Below are 13,641 nucleotides of genomic sequence, written 5' to 3' on the forward strand. Positions count from 1 at the left end.
TTGGTGCATCCCTAGCAGCTATATTAATTCATTGGTAGCTTTTGAATTACTTAAAGGGGAACACCACACAAATATAACAAGCTTTTTGAAAAGTAAACATAATTTCAAGCAACTCTGCAATTTACATTGATTAGAAAATAAGCAGACTTTTCATGAAGCCTAGCCCCCTAAGCCTAGCCCTCTGCTCTCCTGCTGATCTGTCTGACTACTTTGCTGAGCTGTCTGACTACTGTTACTTTGTATCAACAGCATCTGTCCTCAGCCTGCATCCTCCAAACCCCACAATTCCCTGCACACGTGATTTCAATAAGGAAAGGAACATCCCAGTGCAATGCATTGTGGGTTATGTAGTTCCTGCATGCTGTCTGTAAGCTGTGGAGACGTTGTTACAATTTGTAACTTCAATGTTTAGTCTCTCCTTCCCTGCCAGGATTTCAAATGATGCAGAAAGAGAAGAACTGTTAAAGAGCTGGATTACAGGATAGAAAATGGCATTTATTCAAAATTTTTGAAGAAACAGGTAACTGTGATGGGTATATTAGTGGTTTCTGTGTTATGTGGGCCTCTTTATCAAATTTTGGTTTGGAAGCCGGAGTTCCCCTTTAACTGCTTTGTCCAGTACTGTAAATGTAAAATGTAATGGGGTTGTGAAGGTCTATACATGGGACAACTGCTCAAGAATGAGGCAGCAGCAACCCGCCCATATCTGTCATGAAAGCAGCCAGATGTTTATTGGGCAGATTTGAAGATCCTGGTGAGGACCGTCTAAACCCTTTAATGAAGTCTTCTCCCAACGAGCTTCCTTAGGCACCTATAGTGATCTGTACATTGGTCTTGGGGCCTCTGGATTGGATCATGTCGATTTTCCCACCATGTGGATAGCCAATCAGGCAAAGTGCAGAAGATTCCATGGCCCTGAATCATTGTTTCCTTGAGGCTTTAAACTGCAGATATACTAATTAGTGTCCTTCTGTTTTTGTCAGTAACATAAGCTTCCATTAAGCCACAAGAATGTTGGCAACTGATGTTCTGGATCAGACTTGGTTTGCAGTCAGCATTCCAGTTCACCCTGCAAGTGTTGGGTTGAAGTAAGAGTTGTACACAGAATAGTACACAGAATAGTCCAGTTCTTCCCATCTTATTTTGTATGGACCTTGCTTTGTGTTGGGTGGTACTTTTATGCTGAAATAAGAGCTTTCCCAAACTTTTGAAACAAGTTAGGAATTATGGAATTCTGAAGAACATAACTTGGAATTCTGAAGAACATAACATGGTATTCTGAAGAACGTAACGTGGAATTCTGAAGAACATAACTTGGAATTCAGAAGAAAGTAACTTGGTATTAAGAAGAACGTAACTTGGAATTAGAAAGAACATAACTTGGAATTCTGAAGAACGTAACTTGGAAATCTGAAGAACGTAACTTGGAACTCTGAAGAACGTAACTTGGTATTATGAAGAATGTAACTTGGAATTAGAAAGAACATAACTTGGAATTTTGAAGAATATGAATATAGCTTGGAATTCTGAAGAACGTAACTTGGAATTCTGAAGAAAGTAACTGTACTTTGCTACATTCAGACAGATAGTGTTTTCCTGGCATCTGCCAAATCCAAATTTTGACATAAGACAACAGGAAAAATGCCATTTAATACTCGAGAAGATGTATTTCTTCTCCAATTGTGGTGACTTTTATCCCACTCAAGGTGACCCTTGGCATTGTACATGGTAACGTTAATTTGATGCTCATGGTCACCCCATAAAAATTCAAGGTCCCTGCAAACAGGTCTTGTGCTGACTTCAATATTGTATATTAGGAAAAGATACGGCCAAAGGCAGGATAACTGCAATGTGCATTTATTGACACAACATGTTTCGGGTATAACAACCCTTTATCAAGTGTCTGGACGTGGAGAGGTGGCCTTGCTGAAAGGTAATTGTTGGGTATGAAATAATTATTGTTGAAGAATCTTCACAGAGGTTATTTGATGACATTGCTGTTGGACACTGGTAATCACCTGTGAGCGCTTAACTGAGGCCACATCATTTAGACAGAGTGTCTGGATACGGTTGCCCATATGGCACATTAGAAAGCTGCAGTTGGTAGTGGGGGAAAAAAGGTTTTTAGACTTTGATAAATAAAAGACATTCATGTTTTCTTAATTAATCACCTGTGATGCCTTATTAAAAACCAACATGCAACACGCATTAGAACAGGAAAAGGCACCGGCTTCTGAGGACTGAAGGATAAGTAAACATTAAAAATAAGTGAATGTAAAATTAATGAAGGTGCTATTTTAAACACTTTTACAGTATACATTCATTATTTTTTTTTTAATTTCAAGATATTAAAGGATACATGTACTGTTAATGTGAATTCATTTTTTTTACAGCAGCGCCACCTGCTGGTCATTTTCTCACCACCAAGTAGTCAAGGAAGTTGTCAGGAGAAAGAAAGAGGCTGCTCTGATGTTCTTATGGTTAGGAAAGATTTCTATTATTTTTTCTATACAGAAGAACATCAGCCTCTTTCTTTCTCATGACAACTTCCTTGACTACTTGGTGGTCAGACTGGTCAGAAACTGACCAGCAGGTGGTGCTGTTGTAACAAAATTCATTCATATTAACAGCACATGTATCCCTTAATATCTTGGAATTTAAAAAAAAAATAATGAATGTACATAGCAAAAGTGCTTAAAGGGGAACTATCGCGAAATTAAAAATTTGTAAAAAGAATCATTGCATGAAGTTATTAAATTGTCTAAATATAATGAATTAAAAAAAATGTACAGTTTTTAAAATATTGAAGTCATTATAATGAACACATGCCTAGCTGCTTCTCTCCTACCTGCCTCTGGCTAGCTCTGGCGTCGGAGTCGAGTTCTTTGCATAACAACGCTGTCCTCTCTCTCATTGGCTATCAGTGCTTTCAATCTTGAACTGTGTGGAGGCAGCATAATTAATGGCTCCGTTATTTGTGCCCTGCTGTATTGATCCCTCTTCTCTTTAGAGTCAGACCCCCCCCCCCACCTGCAGCCAGCCCCAGGACTTATCTTGCTTTTAAAACTCTTTTCTCCGTAACAATCTCCTTCTCAGCCCCTCCCCCTGCAGTCAGTGAGTCAGCATCGTAGTTTTTCAAGTCCTGTTACATGAAGACTTGCTCTCCTGAAACTCCCCCCTCCCTCCCAGAAACTCTAATCAATTTTACATTCACTTATGTTTAAAGAAACAGTAACATCAAAAAATGAAAGTGTTATAAAATAATATAAATATAATACAGTGTTATGCTGCTCTGGTAAAACTGGTGTGTTTGCGTCAGAAACTCTACTATAGTTTACATGAACAAGCTGCTGTGTAGCCATGGGGGCAGCCATTCAAGCACAGGATACACAGTAGATAACAGATAAGTACTACTATAGTTTATATAAACAAGCTGCTGTGTAGCCATGGGGGCAGCCATTCAAGCACAGGATACACAGCAGATAACAGATAAGTACTACTATAGTTTATATAAACAAGCTGCTGTGTAGCCATGGGGGCAGCCATTCAAGCACAGGATACATAGTAGATAACAGATAAGTACTACTATAGTTTATATAAACAAGCTGCTGTGTAGCCATGAGGGCAGCCATTCAAGCACAGGATACACAGTAGATAACAGATAAGTACTACTATAGTTTATATAAACAAGCTGCCGTGTAGCCATGGGGGCAGCCATTCAAGCACAGGATACATAGTAGATAACAGATAAGTACTACTATAGTTTATATAAACAAGCTGCTGTGTAGCCATGGGGGCAGCCATTCAAGCACAGGATACATAGTAGATAACAGATAATTACTACTATAGTTTATATAAACAAGCTGCTGTGTAGCCATTAGGGCAGTCATTCAAGCACAGGATACACAGTAGATAACAGATAAGTACTACTATAGTTTATATAAACAAGCTGCTGTGTAGCCATGGGGGCAGCCATTCAAGCACAGGATACACAGTAGATAACAGATAAGTACTACTATAGTTTATATAAAAAAGCTGCTGTGTAGCCATGGGGGCAGCCATTCAAGCACAGGATACACAGTAGATAACAGATAAGTACTACTATAGTTTATCTTAACAAGCTGCTGTGTAGCCATGGGGGAAGTCTTTCAAGTGCAGGGTACACAGTAGATAACAGATAAGTACTACTATAGTTTATATTATTAAGCTGCTGTGTAGCCAGGGGGGCAGCCATTCAAGCACAGGATACACAGTAGATAACAGATAAGTACTACTATAGTTTATATTATTAAGCTGCTGTGTAGCAATGGGGCAGCCATTGAAAGGAGAAAAGGCTCAGGTTACACAGCAGATAAGCTCTGTAGAACATAATGGTGTTATCTGTTATCCGCTATTTAACCTGTGCCATAGCCTTTTTTCAATTTCTGCCATTGCTACTGAGCAGCATGTTTATATAAATTATAGTATCTACTGTGTATCCTGTGCTTGAATGGCTGTCCCCATGGCTACACAGCAACTTGTTTATATGAACTATAGTAGTACTTATCTGGTATCTACTGTGTATCCTGTGCTTGAATGGCTGCCCCCATCGCTACAGAGCAGCTTGTTTATATAAACTATAGTAGTACTTATCTGTTATCTACTGTGTATCCTGTGCTTGAATGGCTGCCCCCATGGCTACACAGCAACTTGTTTATATAAACTATAGTAGTACTTATCTGTTATCTACTGTGTATCCTGTGCTTGAATGGCTGCCCCCATGGCTACACAGCAACTTGTTTATATAAACTATAGTAGTACTTATCTGTTATCTACTGTGTATCCTGTGCTTGAATGGCTGCCCCCATGGCTACACAGCAGCTTGTTTATATAAACTATAGTAGTACTTATCTGTTATCTACTGTGTATCCTGTGCTTGAATGGCTGCCCCCATGGCTACACAGCAACTTGTTTATATAAACTATAGTAGTACTTATCTGTTATCTACTGTGTATCCTGTGCTTGAATGGCTGCCCCCATGGCTACACAGCAACTTGTTTATATAAACTATAGTAGTACTTATCTGTTATCTACTGTGTATCCTGTGCTTGAATGGCTGCCCCCATGGCTACACAGCAGCTTGTTTATATAAACTATAGTAGTACTTATCTGTTATCTACTGTGTATCCTGTGCTTGAATGGCTGCCCCCATGGCTACACAGCAGCTTGTTTATATAAACTATAGTAGAGTTTCTGAAGCAAACAGATCGGGTTTACCAGTGCAGAGTAACAATACATGATATTTTCATTACTTTAAAACACTTTAATTTTTGGTGTTACTGGTTTATTTATCCTTTAAGTATAAAGAAAAAACCTGGTTCTTACACGAGAGCTATTCCCATATCAATCAGACGCCTGTTCCTTGGGTTCCATTCAGGGGATGAAAGTGATAACAGGCTGTGAATAAGACGTGGAGATGGGGGACAATGAAGTGTGCGCATCTACAGTATATGACGGACATCAGATACAATACAATAGATTTACTGCCACTGGCCGTTTACATTGAGTTTAGTGGGGGATCAATCTACACAATGACAGTTCCTTTAATCCCATGGGTTAATAACGTGGGTTTATCAGAACTAGGATTCCTTTCACTCCTGTCCGTTCTTTATGATCCCGGAAACTACGGTCGTTGGGGTTCAGAGACGCGGCTTTTCTACTCGACTGGATGTTAAATAAGAAATGGTGTTATTACATAACAAAGTGTGAGCGCATTTAATTTACACACTGCTCCCCCCATTGATTCAGGCTAATTGACTTGTAATTCTCACAGTAACGCACACAAATATTGGGGGATATATATTTATTTATGGATGTGGAAGTCTCAGTCAAACAGCAGCCGCAAATAATTCCCGACGCCATCGGAGCTCGTCTTCTCTTCTTAATTACACTGGGGAGAGATCAGTGCTTTGATCTAACACATATTCACTAGAAAGAGAGAAATCACCGACCCCGACAGGATTATTTGTGCTGCAAATCTAGTTCCGTGCATTTATTTTCCCCTCTATTCGCTCCTTCTACATCTTTGTTTGTTGAAGGGAATCGTGTAGGAATAAAGCTTTCGATTGGGACTTTTTTTTTTATTTTTAAATAAAAATGTATATTTTTAATTCATACAGGTATGGGACCTGCTATCCAGAATGCTTGGGACCTGGGGTTTTCCGGATAATGGATCTTTCCATCATTTGAATCTTCATACCTTAGGGGGCAGATTTATCAAAGGTCGAGGTGAATTTTCGAATGAAAAAAATTCAAATTTGGAACTATTTTTTGTGTACTTCGACTAGGGAAGAGTCCAAATTCTATTAGAATATCGAAATTTATCATGTACTGTCCCTTTAAAAATTCAACTTTGACCATTCGCCATCTAAAACCTGCCGAATTGCTGTTTTAGCCTACATGGGACCTCCTAGAATGTATTTGGAGTCAACTGGTGAACTTTGAAAAAGCAAAGTTTTTTTGTGAAAAACTTCAAATTGAATGCGCTATTCCTTCAATTCGTAGGATTCGAATTCGGCCAAATACAGACCTATTCGATCGAAAATGGACCTATCCGACCAAAAAAAACTTTGACTTAATTTCAGTTGGTCTTTTTGAATTTGAATTTCGACGTTTTTTCAATTCGATATTCGACCCTTGATAAATATGCCCCTAAGTCTACTAAATAATCAAATAAACATGAAATAAAGCCAATAGGCTGGTTTTGCTTCCAATAAGGATTAATTATATCTCAGTTGGGATCAAGTACAAGGCACAGGTATAGGACCTGTTATCCAGAATGTTTGGGACCGAAGGCTTTCTGGATAATGGATCTTCCGTAATTTGGATCTTCATACCTCAAGTCTACTAGAAAATCATATAAACATTAAATAAACCCAATAGGCTGGTTTTGCTTCCAATAAGGATTAATTATGTCTCAGTTTGGATCAAGTACAAGGCACAGGTATGGGACCTGTTATCCAGAATGCTCGGGACCCAAGGCTTTCCGGATAATGGAGCTTTCCATAATTTGGATCTCCATACCTTAAGGGGCAGATTTATGAAGGGTCAAATTGAATATTTGAAGTAAAAAAAAATTGAATTTCAAGCTATTTTTGTGTACTTCGACTAGGGAATAGTCCAAATTCGAATTAGAATTTGAAAAAAATTCGAATTTTGAAATTTATAATATTCTGTCTGTTTAAAACTTCAACTTCATCCATTCTCCATCTAAAACCTGCAGAATTGCTGTTTTAATCTATGGGGACCTCCTGGAATCTATTAGGAGTCAATTGGTGCACTTTGAAAAATTAAAGGTTTTTTTTTTTTGGAAAAATGTACTTCGAATCAAATTCGATCTTACTTCGATTCGAATGATCGAATACAGCCTATTCACCTGCAAAAGAAAATTTTTTAAAAAATTAATTTTGGTTGGTCTTTTTTAATTTCAAATTTCGAAGTTATGAGAGTTCAAAAAAACTCCCATTAATTAGAAATTTGACTCTTGATAAATCTGCCCCTTATCTACAAGAAAATCATGTAAACATTAAATAAACCCAACAGGCTGGTTTTGCTTCCAATAAGGATTAATTATATCTTAGTTGGGATCAAGTACAAGGCACAGGTATAGGACCTGTTATCCAGAATGCTCGGGACCCAAGGCTTTCCAGATAATGGATCTTTCCGTAATTTGGATCTCCATACCTTAAGGGGCAGATTTATCAATGGTCGAATTGAAAATAGTCCAAATTCGATCAGAATTTGAAAAAAATTCAGATATCGAAATTTATCATGTACTGTCTGTTTAAAACTTCGACTTCAACCATTCTCCATCTAAAACCTGCTGAATTGCTGTTTTAGTCTATGGGGGACCTCCTAGAACCTATTAGGAGTCAATTAGTGGACTTTGAAAAATCTAATTTAGTTTTTTTTAAATACTTTGATTCGAATTCAATCTTACTTCGAATATTCACCCACAAAAAAAACTTTTTTTTTTTTTTTTTTAAATTTCAGTTGGTCATTTTTTATTCGAAAAATCAAGTACAAGCTACTGTTTTATTATTACAGAGAAAAAGGAAATACTTTTTAAAAATTTTGAAAAATGGAATCTACGGGAGACAGCCTTTCCATAATTCAGAGCAATTTCAGCAATCTGGTTGCTAGGGTCCAAATTCCCCTAGCAACCATACACTGATTTGAGTAAGAAACTGGAATATGAATAAGAGGGGCCTGAATAAAAAGAGGAGTAATAAAAAGAAGCAATAACAATAGAGCTTTTGTTTTTTTTAGATGGGGTCAGGGACCCCCATTTGAAAGCTGTAAAAAGAGAAAGGCAAATCATTAAAAAAACTATAAAAAATAAATAATGAAGACCAATTGAAAAGCTGTTTAGAATTTACCTGATGCAAATGCACTGGCTACACAATTAGATGATGAGGAAAGAGGGGGAATATGGGGAGTGCAGTGATATTTAGGAAATGCACAATGGAAAGTAATTGCCTGCTCCGCCATTATGCCTGAGACTTAGAGGTGGGGCAGGCAATAAATGACTGACAGTTGCGATTTTTAAATAACAATTATGGGTGTTTTAATACAAAAACAAATTTGGGTTTCATGATTAATTTGAAAGGAACTTTTATTATACAGCTTTTTATGCCTGGACTACAGATCCCCTTTAAAATAAAGCAAGATACAATGAATGATCCATTCGCCACTTTCAGACAAATGCATTATATACAGCGGCCCTCTGAATAGCAAATGGATCAGTGGTGCCAGAAACAGTGCGCGAGACCTAGGGTTGCCACCTGTCCGGATTTCACTCAGACAGCCTGGTTTTCCAAATTAGGAAATTCGGAAAGGACATTGAAGTGAATGACATGGCAATCAGCCAATCACTGATTGCCACATCATCAGTCCCGCCCATGATGTCACCTGCCTCGCCTCACATGTCACCAGCCCCCTACATCACCAGCCAGCCCCTTGGCCATTTTCGACAAAAAAAGGTGGAACTCTAGTGATACCCCAAGCATGGACCAAGATCTCCGCACATCAGAGGCTGGGTGAGTGCCCACTATAGACGGTGCCAAGACTGACAATGTAAAGCAGGGGTGTGCAAACTTTATGCAACGAGGGCCAGATTTAGAGAGGTGAAAATGTGTAGGGGCCGAATATTCAGTGTGAGTAGTTTTGTGACTAACCCCTGGAAACATTTGGCCACGTTTTTATATCTAGGACTTCCCCAAGCTCCCGTATAGGAAACTATTAGGGATGCACCGAATCCACTATTTTGGATTCGGCCGAACCCCCGAATCCTTCGCGAAAGATTCGGCTGAATACCGAACTGAAGCTTAATTTGCATATGCAAATTAGGATTCAGATTCGGTTTGACCTGGCAGAAGGATTCGACTGAATCCAAATCCTGCTGAAAAAAGACCGAATCCTGGCTGAATCCCGAACTGAATCCTAGATGGCATTATATTCTGATACTTTCTCTAGAATGAAATCACTCCAAGTCGGTCTTGACATATTTAGTCATAGGAGACAATGGCGCTGATAAAAGCAAATAGGTGACATAACACAAACTTAAAATAAAGATACGTTTTCATCACCAGAGATGCATCTGGCGCCGAAACATTCAGTCAAGCTTTGCACCATTGTAAATAGAGCGCTCAAAAGATTGGAAGGCGGCACTCCGGGTTAAAAGAAAAGTTGGTTTATTCCAACAGATCACTGACCAACATCACCTGACGCATTTGAGGAGTAACTCGCTTATTCATAGCCTATGATTAAGAGAGTTACTCCCGAAACGCGTCAGGTGACCTGTTGGAACAAACAGGTCTTTTCTTTTAACCGGAGTGCCGCCTTCCAATCTTTTGGGCAAATACTATCTCAATGGGAACGCTGATGATGGCGGAGCACCCGGAGTACAAAAATGGAGCTACACTAAGAAGAACACGTAGGGGGTGAGTTTGGAGCGGCCTAATTTCTTTTTTCTACTGCGTAAATAGAGTGGGCATGTTGTACATTCTGGGCTCTTCAAATGTTGAGACCAGCCACCCAAAGTAGTAAGCTGCCAGCAGTCTGTCATGGTGGGTGGAGTCATCCTGTTAGGAGACAAGTCCTGCAGCAAAAATGGATGAACAGCTTGCGCACAGCTCTGTGGCAGCATCCGGCGTGAACTAGCGCCTAATCCAGTGACATCATAACATCACGCGCACACGCTAACATGTGATTGCGCCACTGCCGGTGCGACAAGAAGATAGGCTCTACTCATCTCTGCTCGGGCTGGCCAGTTGGGTGCCAATTTTTATCCCAGCCTGCCCTTGAATGGGTGAATCCTTGTTTAATGCTGCGGGCCAGTCTGAAATTGAAAACGGGCCGCAATTGGCCCACGGGCCAGAGTTTGGACATGCCTGAATAAAGACATTGGAATAAAGACAAAGGAAAGTCTTGAAACATAAATATTCCCATGGTTACATTATATTCGCACCTTTCTTTTTTCCTGCCATCACAAATCATTGCAACCTTCAGACTTTTTCCACTTATCCCTTTATTGATGGGCTCCCGAGGAATTCCCTTTAAATCTGTGATTCAGCTCCAATCAATCCGCTGTAAGCGACGCCTTGAGGGTCTCTGTTCAACAGATTAGTATTGAAAGATGTAATTTAAATATACCCCCCCCGACCTCCGAAGTCAGTTTTCTTCGCATGAGCCTTTGTCTCCTGGGCTTGTGCTCGGTCTTGGCAATGGAGTTTGCAAAGCAATCGCACCGGCATTTTTCCCTTCTAATCACTCCGTTTGGATCAGAGAAGGTGCTATCCTATATCTTAGTTTAATGATGAAAAGTTGGCTATGGATAGAATAATATTTCATTGGGAAAACTTGCTCTTCAACACAATGAAAGCGTCTAATCTGCTGTGTGTCAAGTAATCGCTCCATGAGTAGCCGATCACATTTGTACCTTTTATTATTTTTATTTTCTGAAGACCAAACGCAACTCCTTGAATCATTCTCAATTACGGGCTGGACAAGCGCCCCTCTCAGCAGAAAATAATGGATTAATTGCAGGGATATTCTTTATTCTATAGTGACAATAAAATATTGGTGCATAACAGCAGGGCCCGGCATTTACCTTTGGAACTCAATGATATCCATTCGTTATGCCCTTGAATTGATTCTTCAGTGTAACCATGAAGCCCCTGTTTTGTGTGTGTCACTGGTGGAAGATTTATTTAGGGGCCGATTCACTAAAGGTCGAATATCGAGGGTTATATTCGACTAGGAATTAAAATCCTTTGACTTCAAATATCGAAGTCGAAGGATTTAGCGCAGATAGTTCGATCGAACGGTCGCAGGATAATTCCTTCGATCGAACGATAAAATCCTTCGAATCGAACGATTTAAAGGATTTTAATCCAACGATCGAAGGAATATCCTTCGATCAAAAAAAGTTAGCCAAGCCTATGGGGGAGCCCCCGCCTTACTTCCCAGCCATGCAGAACTCAAGCACCTTTGTTTATGATGATCCCTAAGCAGCCCAGACCACACTGAGCATGTGCACAGTCTTAGTCTTGCAAAGATGTTTAACAAAGTTACAAGATGGTGACCCCCTGTAGCCAACTTTGAAAGCATAAATTATTTGTTTAATTAGGCTTGTGGTGCAGTAAGTTCATGTTTATATTTAGTATACAAAATACAGCATTTCTAGCCTCATTCTATTTTACACTTTACATGTCCTTTACATGGTGCTCCGTGTTTAGAGATGGAGGATGAACCAAATATGCTCCCAACTTGTAAGTGCCCTTTTGGCCCTACCCTGCCTGTTCTGGAATGGAAAGTAACAAGTTTATTAATATTGGTTAAGAGACTTTAATATTTTTAGGCTGTTCCCCAGCAGTGAGTGGGTGTGGGGTGTTCCTATTGACATTGGGGACCATGGCAGCTACTTTAACCCTGGATGTAGTGGTAATTACAGGGTTCCCATAGGCACTTACTGTAAGTCAACAGGCCCTACAGACCTGCACCCAGTAATTTGGTTGCTAATGTTGTTTTTGACATATTCCCAATCCCCACTCGATAAAAATGTGCAACAGCATTCAACACATCACACACAATTGTAGCGGATGCAGAAAAATGGCACATTGCGCACTCTGCCTGGAAAGTAAATGTGCCTCCATATGGACAATGTATAAGGGCACGTTTTTAGCCAAAAGTATTGGGACACTGCACCAAAAATGAAATGTCTGGAAGCAAGGCGAGCACTGGGCAGTGTCATTCTGTGGCTACTAAAGCAAATAAAGTTCTGTCTTGTATAAAAAAGGGCATTAACTCAAGGGATGAAAACATAATTATGTCTCTTTATAGGTCCCTGGTGAGGCCTCATCTGGAGTATGGGGGCAGTTTTGGACTCCAGTCCTTAAGAGGGATATAAATGAACTGGAGAGAGTGCAGAGACTAAGTGCAACTAAACTGGTTAGAGGGACGGAAGAGTTAAATTATGAGGGGAGACTGTCATGGTTGGGGTTGTTTTCTCTGGAAAAAAGGCGCTTGCGAGGGGACATGATTATACTTTACAAGTACATTAGAGGACATTATAGACAAATAGCAGGGGACCTTTTTACCCATAAAGTGGATCACCGTACCAGAGGCCTCCCCTTTAGACTAGAAGAAAAGAACTTTCATTTGAAGCAACGTAGGGGGTTCATCACAGTCAGGACAGTGAGGTTGTGGAATGCACTGCCGGGTGATGTTGTGATGCTGATTCAGTTAATGACTATAAGAGGGACTTGGATGATTTTTTGGACAGACATAATATCAAAGGCTATTGTGATACTAAACTCTATAGTTAGTATAGATATGGGTATATATAGAATTTATGTGAAAGTAGGGAGGGGTGTGTGTATGGATGCTGGGTTTTCATTTGGAGGGGTTGAACTTGATGGACTTTGTCTTTTTTCAACCCAATTTAACTATGTAACTATGTAACTATGTAACTATAGCATGCATAATATATTATAGGGTTTTTATGGGCGTTCCAGAGAACACAAACCATAATGTGTAATGCCAAGCGTGGGCTGGAGCAGCATTTTTCACCATTTGACAGCCTGATGGAAAAGTCTGGGTTGGGCAAATGCCAAGAAAATCACTACCTGCTTAAATGCATAATGCCAACCATAATGTTTGGTGGAGGAGGAATAATGACCTGGAGTTATTTTCCGTTGTTTGGCCAGGACCCCAGGTTCCATCAAAAGCAAACCTTGAGACTAAAGCATACAATGACTTTCCTGACAATTCAATGATTCCTATTTTGTGAAACATTTGTAAGGCTTTTTCCTGTTTCAGCACAATAATGTCCCCAATATCTCCATGCACAACTTAAAGGAGAAGGAAAGCCCCAGGGCGCAAAACCCCCCCTCCCTCCTCCCCCCTGGCCTACCCCTCCTGCTGGGCAAATGCCCCTAACTTGTTACTCACCCCTCTGCGCAGGTCCTGTCCACGGAGTTCACAGTCGCCATCTTCTCCCACGCGCGTCTTCTTCCTGCTCTGACCGGCGTCTTCTGGCGCATGCGCAGTAGGAACAGGTACCGGTACAGCTCTATTGCGCATGCGCCGAATGTCACGAAG

Source organism: Xenopus laevis, chromosome 6S, assembly GCF_017654675.1.
Source record: "Xenopus laevis strain J_2021 chromosome 6S, Xenopus_laevis_v10.1, whole genome shotgun sequence".
NCBI lineage: Eukaryota > Metazoa > Chordata > Amphibia > Anura > Pipidae > Xenopus > Xenopus laevis.